The following is a 13,992-nucleotide window of genomic DNA, read 5'->3' on the forward strand; positions in this document are numbered from 1 at the left end:
TCTCTGTTCCAAATACACAATAATCGGGTTGGATGAAGATTGGTCTCTATGGCAGCTATTGTTAAATACTCAATGTTTCAAATTTCAGCAAAGTCGGGTAATAAATGCGCCTGTTATAGGCCTAAGACCTAAAATCGGCAGATCGGTTTATATGGCAGCTATATCCAAATATGTTCCGATCTGGACCATTTTGGGTTCGGATACCGGCGGGCCTAACTTACTATGCCGAATTTCATCGAAATCGGGTAATAAATGCGCCTGTTTTAGGCTTAAGACCCTAAATCGTCAGATCGGTCTATATGGCAGCTATATCCCTATAAAGTCCGATGTGGTCCATTCAAGAACTTAAACTGCGTATAGAAGAAATACAAGTCTGTGCAAAATTTCTACTCAATATCTCAATTTTTAAAGACTGTAGCATGATTACAAGTGAAGGACAAACGGACGGACAGACACATGGACAAATCGTCGTAGAATTTTACAACGATCCGATTTGTTGGGTTGGAAATGGACACTTAGATGTTACATTTCAATGTTACAAACGGAATGACTAAATGAATATAGATCCTATAGTGGTGGGTATAAAAAATGCAGTTGATATCGAAATACTTCAATGTATATTCAATACTCAAATGATATCCTCTTACCCCCAAGAATTGCATAAAATTTAGAGTTGAACATTTAAATGTTTCGATATTTAAATTTTAATAAGAATATAGACGCTTTAAATTGATGCAAGAATTTGCTTATGATTGATGCTACCGCGAGATGGGTCTTTAAATAGTGGTCTGATGTATTCCAAAATAAAAAAATATTCCAATACCTCAAAGTCTATGCCCGAACTTTTGTTGTGTTTCGAACTTTTGCTGTTTCGTGAACATTTTTTTTTAAATTTTAATCAATGTTTACTCTTAATGCATATTCAGCTGTTCTGGAATGGCTCATGTAAGGTTAGGTTATTCACTTCAGTGCGTTGAATAGGTGGTTCAAGCATCGGGCTAAACAATCTTTCGAATATCTAAAGTCAACGATATTAAAATCAGATTAAGCGAAAAGGAAACTGATGACAAATTGTAAAATGTATATATCTAGCATACACCATTCTATACACCAAAGTAAATAAATGGATAATTTTTTCCATTAATGTGAAACCGTTAGCGGTTAAAGATCAGCAATGAATTTTAAGGTTGGGGGTACATCGTAATGGACTCAAAATTCTTCATTTAAAAGCACAAAACTTGAGAAAAAGATGAATTTCGCCACATTATAACTCAAAAACTGACGTAATTTGGTTTGTACCAGATTTTCAGAATTCATTATTCACATTAAATGGCTACATCCTTTATCGAGCCGCTGGAGTTAGTCATGCAATAGGTGTTGCTACATATGTAGATAACACGATAAATATCTTGTAGAATTTTGCAGAAAACAAAGTTGAATTCTTATTAATAGAATTGTTAGTTAGTTTTAGTTTAGGTTAAAGTGGCGTTCTGCAATCAGATGTTTTCGTTTATTGTGATGCCGCAAGAGAAGATATCTTCTATTTTGCAACGTTGCACTATCCAGTTTACTTTAAAAAGTCCAACAACTTGTGAATACCGACATAAGAACCTTAATTGCAATTCTTTTTGCTTGCCAGTGCGGGACATATATACGGCAGATATTCTATAATCTCACCTTCCCCCTTGTCCTCACAGCTGCTGAAGAAGTTGTTACTAGGTTCTCGGATCCGATAGTTACCTGATATAACGGACAAAATGACTGAGAGGTTCGTTCTAGATAACGACAGAAAGGCGGTAGACTTCTTCAAGTCAAGATTGGGCCACATAATGGAGTGTCCACTACCCACACTTTGTGACCATCTGTATTTCGTTGTCATTTGGGGGTCATCCTATAGACTTAGCTTACATGTCGCTAGAGTCACACCCACAGATACTAGTTACCGTGGAATTAGTTTGGTAGTTCCTAGTTTTGCAAGATTGTCTGTTCTACAATTTCCTGTGAAACATTCAGCCATTTCGTTGAGAGATCTGCGACAGTCGAGGGCGGTTTTGGAATTCAGAAATACGTTCCCCAGAGATTGATTGGCTGCCTGTTTGTCTAAAAAGATAATTTTGCCACTCATCGTTATGAAATTACTGGGTGTCGGACACCAAGTCTTAACAAGTTCACAATGGTATATCCGTTAAGCTAGAAATGACAGCTACATGATATTTGTTTTATAGAGAGTAGCTTTTGCTTCAAAGTTTACTGAAAAAAGAAAGTTATTTGTGATGGAGTTCAAGCGCAATTGCGTTATATTGGGCTGGAGAATCTCAAACGACTATTGTTGGCAAACCCATACACCACAAAGTGAACAAAATGTTTGTGTATCACATAAATCATGGTGTTGCCAATTGCCATGGTGGTGTTCCACAAATACTTAAACAACACCTGAAATGGTTCGGCGAGTGAAGCCTTGAATTCAACGAAAACCATGCCATGACAATCAAATGGCTAAAAATCTGAAATATACCAAAATCCGACCCATCCAAAAAACTAAAAAAAAGTTTTTTCTTTCGCATTACTTTGCTCTAAAAATTAAATCATGGGGTCGAGTTTTATTACATAAAAATTTCCGTTTCTGGCTTAAATTATTGGCTTCTAAATGAAATCTTGAATTTTCAAGTTCTTTTTTTGCCTGTTAGGGCGAGATCAATTAATTTTACAATTTTTGTTTATTTCTCTTTCGAGACGAGCTGAATGATCGAAGATGCAAATGGAAAAGGAAAGCCAAAGGTAGCAACACACACCAACCACTATGGGACGCGTTTCGTCTTTGCTTAGAAGACTTTTCAACCATATTAGGTGTGATGGCTTCAAGGGCCGTGCGTTGGTATGTTGTATTTTAATCGTATTTAATTGCGAAAACGCATCTATGATACAATTACCACATTAACCAAGATCGACAACCCTGCTTATAAGCTGTACCTTTTCCAATGCATTTATTTTTTGTGTAATGGCAGACATTCTATCTATGGTAAATTACACTTTCTTCCGTACCACACATGATTTAGTTCATCTGTTGGAAGTTGCATTGATGACTTCGAAAGCTAAGACAACGGCAATGACTCTCGCCGTTGCTCCGTGGTTCGAATACTGGTCGGGCTCTGCCGATTTTTTAATTTTTTAAGTTTTTTTTTTTGCCTGTAAGGGCGAGATCATTAAATTTTACAATTTTTGTTTGTTTCTCTTTCGAGAGGAGCTGAATGATCAAAGATGCAAATGGAAAAGGAAAGCCAAAGGTAGCAACACACACCAAACACTATGGAACGCGTTTCGTCTTTGGTTAGAAGACTTTTCAACCATATAAGGTGTGATGGTTTCAAGGGCCGTGCGTTGGTATGTTGTATTTAAATCGTATTTAATTGCGAAAACGCATCTATAATACAATTACCACATTAACCAAGCTCAACAATCCTGCTTATTAACTGTACCTTTTCCAATGCATTTATTTTTTTGTGTAATGGTAGACATTCTATCTGTGGTAAATTACACTTTCTTCCGTACCACGTTGCTCCGTGGTCCCAGGCTCGAATCCTGGCCGGGCTCTTGATGTAAAAATTGCAAATGTGCCCATGAACATTCCATTCAGGGACAGGGGCAAACATCATCTTAACATAGATGCCACGAAAGAAATCAGGGCAGGACAGGGGCAAACATCATCTTAACATTGATGCCACGAAAGAAATCAAACATTGCATTTACGATAGGGATTTAAGCCTCCTTTTGCAGAAAACTTAGAACTATTGTTTCCGGTACATTTATTCTTTTTTTTAAATAGAAACAAATTTTCTTAATATTATTTAAACATATTTAATCGCGCCCTCTTGGGGCTCAAGAAATCAAGATCCCAGGTCGGATTATATGGCAGCAATATCAGGTTATAAACCGATTTGAACTAATCTTAGCACAGTTATTGAAAGTCATAATAAAACACCCCATGCAAAATTTCAGCTAAATCGGATAATAATTGCGCCATCTAGAGGCTCAAGAAATCAAGATTCAAGATTGGTTTATATGTCAGCTATATCCGGCTATGAACCGATTTTAACCATACTTGGTACAGTTGTTGGAAGTCACAACGAAACACGTCATGCCAAATTTCAGCCAAATCGGATAGGTATTGCGACCTCTAGAGGCTCAAGAAGTCAAGACCCCAGATCGGTTTATATGACAGCTTAATCAGGTTATGAACTCATTTCAACCATACTTAGCTCATTTGATGGAAATCTTAAAAAAACACTTCATGTAACCTAATCGGATATGAATTACACCCTCCATTGGTTCAAGAAGTCGAGATTCAAGATCGGTTTATAAGGCAGCTATAACAAAGCATGGACCGATATGGCCCATTTACAATCCCAACTGACCTACACAAATATGAAGTATGTGTGCAAAATCTCCATTGGCTAGCTTTGCTCCTTCGAAAGTAAGCGTGCTATCGACAGGCAGACGAACGGACTGACAGACAGACGGACGGACATGTCTAGATCGGCATAAAATGTCATGATGATCAAGAATATGTATACTTTATGGGGTCTTAGACGAATATTTCGAGGAGTTACAAACAGAATGACGGAATTAGTATACCAACATCCTATGGTGGAGGATATAAAAAATATATTGCTAACAAATATTGGATTTGAACCCCAATGTTCACAAAACTTGACATATTAAAGCTAAAATTCACATTAGTAAAAATTGGAATCTTCTCTATCAAATTTACATTCTGAATATATTGACTTTTGTCAGTTTTGGCCACGGTAGTGACACTGTGCCACCTTACATCAAACCATACAAGATTAGATTCGATAGAACAGAAGATGAATTTGGCAACTTCGTGTTTTCTGACGAGAAAAATTTCCCAATTGAAGAATTTGCAATGCAAATGCAAATTTGCCCATGAACATTTCTTTAAGGGACATGGGCAAACTTCACACATAGCAATGAGCCGTGTCCGATTCAAGTTCAAGCCTAATGATAAGGGACCGCCCTTTTATAGCAGAGTCCGAACGGCGTGCCGCAGTGCGACAGCTCTTTTACTGTAGAAAGCATTAGTAATAGGGGCTTAACTAAAGTTTCTCTATAGGACATTTTATTCTGCTGGATAGCAGTTTTCCTAAGGAAAACTCTATTAAATTAGGCTGAGTTTAAATTTTTCTATTGAAAGACATTCTTATCCAGGCTACATTTTAGTATCCATCGAATATAAAAATTTCTGTCGACCGTTGACCTATCACTGTTCTCTGTTGATAATTATTGCTATACTCATTTCAGGCTTCAGTTGATGAATAGTCATACTTCGTAAAACTTTACTTTGTTTTATTTTAATGGTAACAATGAATTTACCAAATGTTCTTTCGTTTTGATGGTAGCTAAACAGAGAATATATTTTGGGCGCCTTAAAATAGGCTTTAGTTAAGTATTCCTTTTTATCACGCATTTGAATTTTTATACCCCCAACATAGGATGGTCATTCTGTTTGTGAAACCTCGAAATGTTGATCTGTGCCCCATAAATTTTATGTATATTCTTGATCAGCGCGACTGTTTAAATCGATCTAGCCATGTCTGTTCGTTCGTTTGTTTATCGAAGTCACGATAGCGGTCGAAGGAATCAGTATATCCGCTTAAACTTTTGTTCAAATGCTTCTTTTTGGACGGTTCAGATCTGGATTCAGCCCTCATATAATTCAATCACAGATTTTGAATTCTAGATCTCTTATAGCCCTCAATTTTCATTCAATTTGGCGAAAATTTTGCACGGTATGTATTGTAATGACTTCTAACAGTTGTGCCCAATACGGTTCATAACCTGATATAGCTCCCATATAAACCGATCTTCCGATTAGTCGTCTACGACCCCTAGAAACTTCAGACTTTGATATACATTTAATAGATAATAAACAAGTAAGAGCTTGCTAAGTTCGGCTGGGCCGAATCTTATATACCCTCTACCATGGATCGCATTTGTCAAGTTCTATGCGCGGTATTTCTTTTTAGACAAACAAAGAATATTGAATAAGAACTGTTATGCTATTGGAGCTATATCAAGTTATAATCCGATTCGGACCATAAATGAATGCTGAACATTGTAGAAGTCATTGTGTGTGTTTTGAAAAACATTTCAACCGCATTCAATAATGTGAAATCATCTTCAATCATGGAGTGGCTGGAGTTTCTAGACATACCGTAAGAAAGTTTATTAATAACTTACTTACTAAAAGATGCATTACGGCAGGCTTGGGATCTGTGGATCTTAAAAGATGGGTCAGCAGAGGCACACCTCGAGGAGGTGTACTGTCTTCTCTACTTTGGAATATAGCCATTAGCAATATATTATTGTCTCTGGTAGAAAAAGGAGGCGTAAAAGTGGTCGCGTATACTGATGACGCGGGAATTGCGGTTAGGCAAACTTTCCCAGCACTCTAAGAGATATACTTCTGGAAGCTCTATGTGCAACAGCGAAGTGGGCTACCGAAAATGGTCAAGAGAGCCATTGGCAAAAGTTGCGGGTTTAAACCGTGTGTTACGCACTAGGTATATACAGCAGTTGGCAGACCTATAATGATATATAGTGTTGTGGATTGGTGGACGGCGCATCACAAGTCCACCTACTATTCAATACTCTACCGGATTCAAAAGATTGTTTGTTTGTGCACCACAACCGCACTGAGGATAACGCTATCTGATGCATTGAATTTAATGCTACACCTAATGCCTTTGGACATTGTGGTTAGACAAATTGCTACAACCCCCGCTGTGAGGCTAAGGGAACATTCCCTTTGGTAATGCGGCGCCTACGGACACTGTGTTATCCCTGATACAATGCTCGGTGTTCCAGGCAGTGTGGATTACAAATTGCCTTATTCGCTTTTTGATAGGAAGTACTGTACCACTAGGAGCATTCAAAATTTATGTGGCCTAATCTAGACTTAAAGAGTTCTTCCGCTTTGTAATCTTTGGTTAGAACAAACGTCTCAGCCATAGTGTCCGCCATGACAGGTCACTGTCTGATCGGAAAACATGCTGACAGGCTGAAGGTTAACAGTAACGGATAATATGGTCTAGATCGAACCATATTTGAATGTGTTTGCCATGTTGACCAATCTTCCGATTTAGGATCTTATGCCCATAACAGGTGCATTTATTTATGACCCGATTTCGCTGAAATTTGAAATATGGATTTTTATCAGGCCCGTAGATATCTGAACCGAATATGGTTTAGATCGGTTTATGTTTGTATGTAGTTGCCATAGAGGCCGACCTGCACGATAAGCTTCTAAAACCCATAAAAGCCTAATTGAAAATTCCGCAAAAATTTGAATCAGTGAGTTGCACTAGGTCACCCGATATTCGAACAGAGTGTGGTCCATATTTGACTTTATTTAGGTATGGATGTAACATATACCGATTTAAGATCTTAAGCTGAAATTAAGAACATTAACTTGGGCTTGACCACCTGATATTCGAATCAAGCATAATTCACATCCGACCATACTTAGATATTGCTGTCATATGGACTAATTTGGGATTCTAAGCCATATGCGCCGCATTTTAATTTGATTTGGCTAACACTTTAAACAGTGACTTGTATTAGACTTCTCGTTACTTGAACCAAATATGATTCAGATCGATCCATATTTGGATAATAATATGGATATAGTAGAGCTTTAAAAAAATAGGGTAATAAAGATATCCATGGTGGTGGGCATTCAAAGTTTGGCACGGCCGAACTTAATGCGTAAACAAAATTTTTTATTTAGAAAATTAACAATCTGGATGAATTTTATCCCAACCCTCAAATGAACCGAAAATAAGTTTTGCAGCAATTTTCAATAGCTTTGATTTGATGGGTTTACCATTACATTGTTCCTGGTCACGATAGATTCGCACAACTGTCTGCAGATTGTTCATGAGGCATTGTGACAAGGAATCCACTTCATTTCGTTCGCATTGTTTTAGCAAGGCCTCTCTCTTGCATTCTGCCTTAATGACTTGGTTGTTTGCGTTCAAAACATTTACAAAGTTCGCAATCAGTGCATCCAAATTCCAGATTTTAAGCTTGATAACAAACTGATGGTCCTTGTTGAACCAGCATTCTCTTTTCTCAGCATATTTATCAATCAGCTGGACGAAAGAATCACCCATGCAATGTTTGCAAGTTCCATTATCGGCAAATGATGGATTAACCGCAATGGTGACGATAAAAAGGGCTGATGATGGAAAAATATGGTCAGTAAAAAGCTCCGTGAAAGCCATAGAGAATACTACCTGCTACAATTGCAATGACTTGGACTTTAACCATTTTTTGATAATTGCCACTCTGTTCTGAAAATATGGCTAACCTTTCAAAGCCTTATATAGTTTTCCTATTCTATTTTCAGAAATTTGTTTGTTCCCATTGCAAAAGAGAAACATCTGTTTTTCATTTTATTTGCTACAATGATTTTTCCAAATACGTTATGTAAATAAATACCCTTCGTAGTGTACACGTGTGTCAATTCGAAGTGTATGTTTTTTTTTTAAATACATCACTGCAAAAAAATGTAGCAATAGAAAAAATATTAAAGATGTCCGTCCGTCTGTTGATATCATGCTACAGCCTATAACAAGTAAAAAGGCATTAAGTTCGGCCTGGTCGAACCTTTTACCTTTTATGAGTCTAAGAACTTAAATCGGGAGATCGGTATTATATGGCAGCTATATCCTTATGTAGACCGATCGGAACTATATAGAGCACAGATGTCGAAGGCCTTAAAAGGGTTCACTGTGTCAAATATCAGGAAAGTCGGACAATAACTGCTCATTTACCTTAAATCGGAAGATCGGTATGTATGACAGCTATATCCAAATATAGCCTAATCTTGACCATACTCGGTACGATTGTCGTAGGGCCAAACAGAACTCTTTGTACTAAATTTAAGCGCAATCGGTTATTAAATTTGTCTATTAAGGGCAGAACACATTAAATCTGGAGATCGGTATATATGATGGCTATATATAAACCTGGACTGATCTGAGCCATATTGAACAAGGATGTTAAGGAGTCTGACACAAGTCGTTATCCCAAATTTCAGCGAAATCAGCTAATAAATGATCCTAGTATGAGCCCAAGACCTTAAATCGAGAGATCAGTCTATATGGCAGCTATATCCAAATCTGAACCGATCTGAGCCAGCTCTCCCAAATTACAGTCAAATCGGGCTGTAAATGGGACCAAAACCTTAAATCGAGAGATAGGTATATATGGCAGCTATATCCAAATCTGGACCGTATTGAACAAGGATGTCGGATAATAAATGTCGATTTAATGGGCCTATGGACAAAAAAGAACATGTGCAAAGTTTCAGCTCAATATCTCTATTTATAAAGAATGTAGCGTGATTTCAACAGACAGACCGACGGACGGACATGGCTAGATCGGTCCATGTTTTGATATAGCTGTCATATAAACCGATCTTGGGACTTGACTTCTTGAGCCTCTAGAGGCAGCAATTTTCTTCCGCTTTGACTGAAATTTTGCACGTGGTGTCACTTCCAACAAATGTGCTAGGAATGGTTTAAATCGGTTCATAACCTGATATAGCTGCCGTATAAACCGATCTTGGATCTTGACTTCTTGAGTCGCAAGAAGGCGTAATTCTCAACCGATTTGGCTGAAATTTTGCATATCGTGTTTTGTTATGACTTCCAACAACTGTGCTAAGTATGGCGCATATCGGTACATAACCTGATATGACTGCCATATAAACCGATCTGGGATCTTGAATTCTTGTGCCTCTAGTGGGCGCAATTCTCATCCGATTTGGCAGAAAATATTTGTACAGCGACTTTTCCCATGACCTTTGACATACGTGTCCAATATGGTCTGAATCGATCTATACACATACAAGAGGCAATTCTTATCCGAATGGACTGAAATATTACAATGTTCAGCAGTCAAATAATTTATGGTGCGAATCGGACTATAACTTGATATAGCTCCAATAGCATAACAGTACTTATTCATTATTCTTTACTTGCTTAAAAAGAGATACCGCTCAAAGAACTTGACAAATGCAATTCATGGTGGAGGGTATATAAGATTGGGCCCAGCCGAACTTATCACGCTCTTACTTGTTTCCTCTGCGAATTCAGGAAGTGCCCCTCACAAAATAACAAAGCATACTGATCGCAACTCATCTATTGATAAATACGAAAGCCATTCATAATTTTTTACCCTTCACAAAAATCAAAACCCATACGAATATGTGTGACCGTAAAATATCCTCGCATGCATCCTCTAGACCTGCGATGTGCTACCCTTCATAAAACGTTGATTCCTGCTCAACACAACAAAATGACTAACACTCCTACAAAGACACACAAATTTGCCTTACCTTTTTATACCCACCACCGAAGGATGGGGATATATTAATTTTGTCATTCCGTTTACAACACATCGAAATATCCATTTCCGACCCCATAAAGTATACATATTTTTGATCGTCGTAAAAATCTAAGACGATCTATGCATGTCCATCCGTCTGCCTGTTGAAATCACGCTACCGTCTTTAAAAATAGAGATATTGAGCTGAGACTTTTCACAGATTCTTTTTTTTGTCCATAAGCAGGTTAAGTTCGAAGATGGGCTATATTGGACTGTTTTTGATGTAGTCCCCATATGGACCGATCTACCGATTTAGGATCTTAGGCCCATAAAAGACACATTTATTATCCGATTTGCTAAAATTTGGGACAATGAGTTGTGTAAGGCCAGTCGACTTTCTTCTTCGAATTGGCCCTGATCGGTCCAGATTTGGATATAGCTGCCATATTGACCGATCCTTCGATTTAGGGTCTAAGGCCCATAAACGCCACATTTATTATCCGGTTTTGTTGAAATTTGGGACAGTGAGTTGTGTTAGGCCCGTCGACACCCTTCCTCAATTTGGCTCAGATTGGTCCAGATTTGTATATAGCTGCCATATTTAGGGTCTTAGGTCCATAAAAGTCGCATTTATAGTCCGATGTCGCCGAAATTTGTAACATTGAGTTGTGTTAGGACATTCGACATATTTCTTAAATTTGGCCCTGATCGGCTCAGATTTGGATATAGCTGCCATATAGTCCGATTTCCCGATTTAAGGTTTTGGGCCCATAAAAGGTCGCCGAAATTTGGGACAGTGCTCTTCGACATTTTTCTGCAACTTGGCCCAAATCGGTCCAGATTTGGATATAGCTGCCATGTAGACCGGTATCTCGATTAAATGTCTTGGCCCCATAAAGGACGCATTTATAATCCGATTTCACTGAAATTTGACACAGCGACTTATATTAGGCTTTTCGACATCCGTGTCGTATATGGTTCTGATCGGTTTATTTTTAGATGAATCTACTGTACTTATTAGTATTTGGTCCAAATCGGAACAAATTTCGATATAACTGCTATGGGGCATAAGGTATGCAATTTTCACCGGATTTTGATGAAAGGTGGTTTACATATATACCAGAGATGGTGGGTATCCAAAGTTCGGCCCGGCCAAACTTAAAGCCTTTTTACTTGTTACTTGTTTAATTTTAAGGAAACCCCACCAACCGCATCGAGAATTAAGCTACAAATATGCAATGCTACACATGCACCTTCAAGGAAAAACACTAACTTATCATTATGCCACCATAATCATGCCACCATTACCTTTTGACCATTATTGAAATTTCTAAAAACTAAATTAGTTTCGCTAATGAAAACTGATGAAAAAAGTTATATCAAAATATGCTGACTGTTTCATAAAGAAGTAAGTCTTTTATAAGCTGCTATTAAAAATTTTAAAAAAATGCATTTACACATTAAGAGGACCGTGTTTATCTTTTCAACTCCGCACCAACTAAAAATTTGTCAGTATATTAGACTAGCTCTTACAAAGTGATGGACGTAAAACTGGCTACCCCTCAAAATCAATGGTATTTAACATAATAAACAATTTGCTAAGTAATTATTTTTCATACAAAATTTTTGGTATGTCAAGAATTACAATTTAGGATGTAATTTTCCTTACCGGTGGTATTTCTGAACGTGAGTTTAATTTTTTTAACTGGTGGTAAGTAAAATCTTTTTGGAAGTTTCCATACCCACTTCAAGTATGAGAACTATTCGAAATTGTTTTGCTAATACGATATGTTTCCGTAGTTTTAACAAATTTTCATAGCATAGAGAAAATTTTCATAAATCTTAATAAAATTTTTATGCAAAATTTGAGTTAATTTTTTATAACCACCACCACAGGATTCATTTAGTCATTCCGCTTGTAACACAGAAAGTATATTTCGGATCGTTGTAAAATTCTAAGATGATTAAACGATGTACGTGTGTCTGTCCGTCAGTTGTAATCACTCTACAGTCTTTAAAAATTAAGATATTGGGTTGACATTTTGCGCAGACTCGTATTTCTTCTATACGCAGGTTAAGTTCTTTAATGGGTCACAACGAAGAGCCTTACATAACACTATATATGGATATAGCTGTCATATAGACCGATCTGGCGATTTAAGGTCTTAAGCCTATAGCAGGGGCATTTAATACACGATTTCGCTGGATGGACCGATGCGCCAATTTAGGGTCTTAAGCCCACAACAGGCGCATTTATTACCCGATTTCGCTGAAATTCAAAAAGTGAGTTCTATTAGGCCCACCGATATCCGAACCAAAAATGGTCCAGATTGGAACATATTTTGATACAGCTGCCATATAGACCGATCTGCCGATTGGGTCTTAGGCTTATAACAGGCGCATTTATTACCCGACTTGAGTGAAATTAGCAACAGTGAGTTATATAAAAATTCCCAACATCTGTTCCGAATCGGGCTATATTTAGATAAGTTGCCATGGAGACCGATCTTCAGCTTTAGGGTCTTAAGACATTAAAAGGCGCATTTATTCTCCGATTTTGCTGAAATTTGAGTGAGTTGCACTAGGTGCCTCGATATCCAACCCGAATATGGTGCATATCGGATCATATTTGCATATAGCTACCATATAGACCGATATGCCGATTTGGGCTCTTGAGCTTATAACAGTCGCATTTATTACCCGATTTTGCTAAAACTCAGAACAGTGAGTTGTATTAAGACTACCAAAATCTGTCCCTATAATGGTCCTGACCGGGCTTTATTTAGATACCATAGAGATCAATCTTCAGCTGTAGAACGAATTGGTAACATCACTTCACTGAAAGGCTTAGGACGAACTATGCATCCCTCAGGTTTATCCGTTTCTTCTACATTCGTTAGTTTGTATTTTTTTTAAGGAGCGAAATGAAATCTAGTGCGCTCCATTGGACGGTTGGCCAGCTATTGGAGAAGGGTCTTCACCGTGGAGATCGGTCTATATGGGGGATATATCCAAAATCCCATCTTAGGCATATTCGGCCCGGACGTGAAAGAGCAAATTACAGCTTAAAGTGCGTGCAGTGAAATCGGGCAATAAATGCGATTTTTATGGGCTTTAGAACTTAAATAGGGAGATCGGTCTACATTTAGTACATACAGACAAATTTGGACTATATTTGACTCCGATTTAGAATATATTCGGTACGAATATCGAAGGGCCTTATACTACTCGCAGTGCAAAATTTAAGCGAAATCGGGTTATAAATGTGATGTTTATGAGTCTAAGACCCTAAATCTGGAGATCGGGCTACATGGGGGATTTTTCAAGATATACTCCGATATCGTTAATCTGCGAATGTAATCCGCCTATGGAGAAGGAAGAAAGAATCTGAGGAAAATTTCAGATCAATCTTTAGTGTTAAAGACTGCAAGGTATTTTCAACAGATAGACGGACAGATAGGCGGATGGATGAACATGGCCAAAGATTTTTAATGACGAACTATAATATATTTATACATTGTAGAATCAGAAACGAATTGGAGACCACCGTGCCGCAGAGGTTAGCATGTCCGCCTACGA

The 13,992-nt window shown here is 37.7% G+C and overlaps 1 protein-coding gene across 1 annotated transcript in view; it reads left to right on the forward strand.

Moving 5' to 3' along the window:
* LOC106090699 (uncharacterized) overlaps positions 1 to 13,992 on the forward strand; it is a 69,146-nt gene that overhangs the window by 4,041 nt on the left and 51,113 nt on the right. The window lies entirely within an intron of this gene.

Source organism: Stomoxys calcitrans, chromosome 4, assembly GCF_963082655.1.
Source record: "Stomoxys calcitrans chromosome 4, idStoCalc2.1, whole genome shotgun sequence".
NCBI lineage: Eukaryota > Metazoa > Arthropoda > Insecta > Diptera > Muscidae > Stomoxys > Stomoxys calcitrans.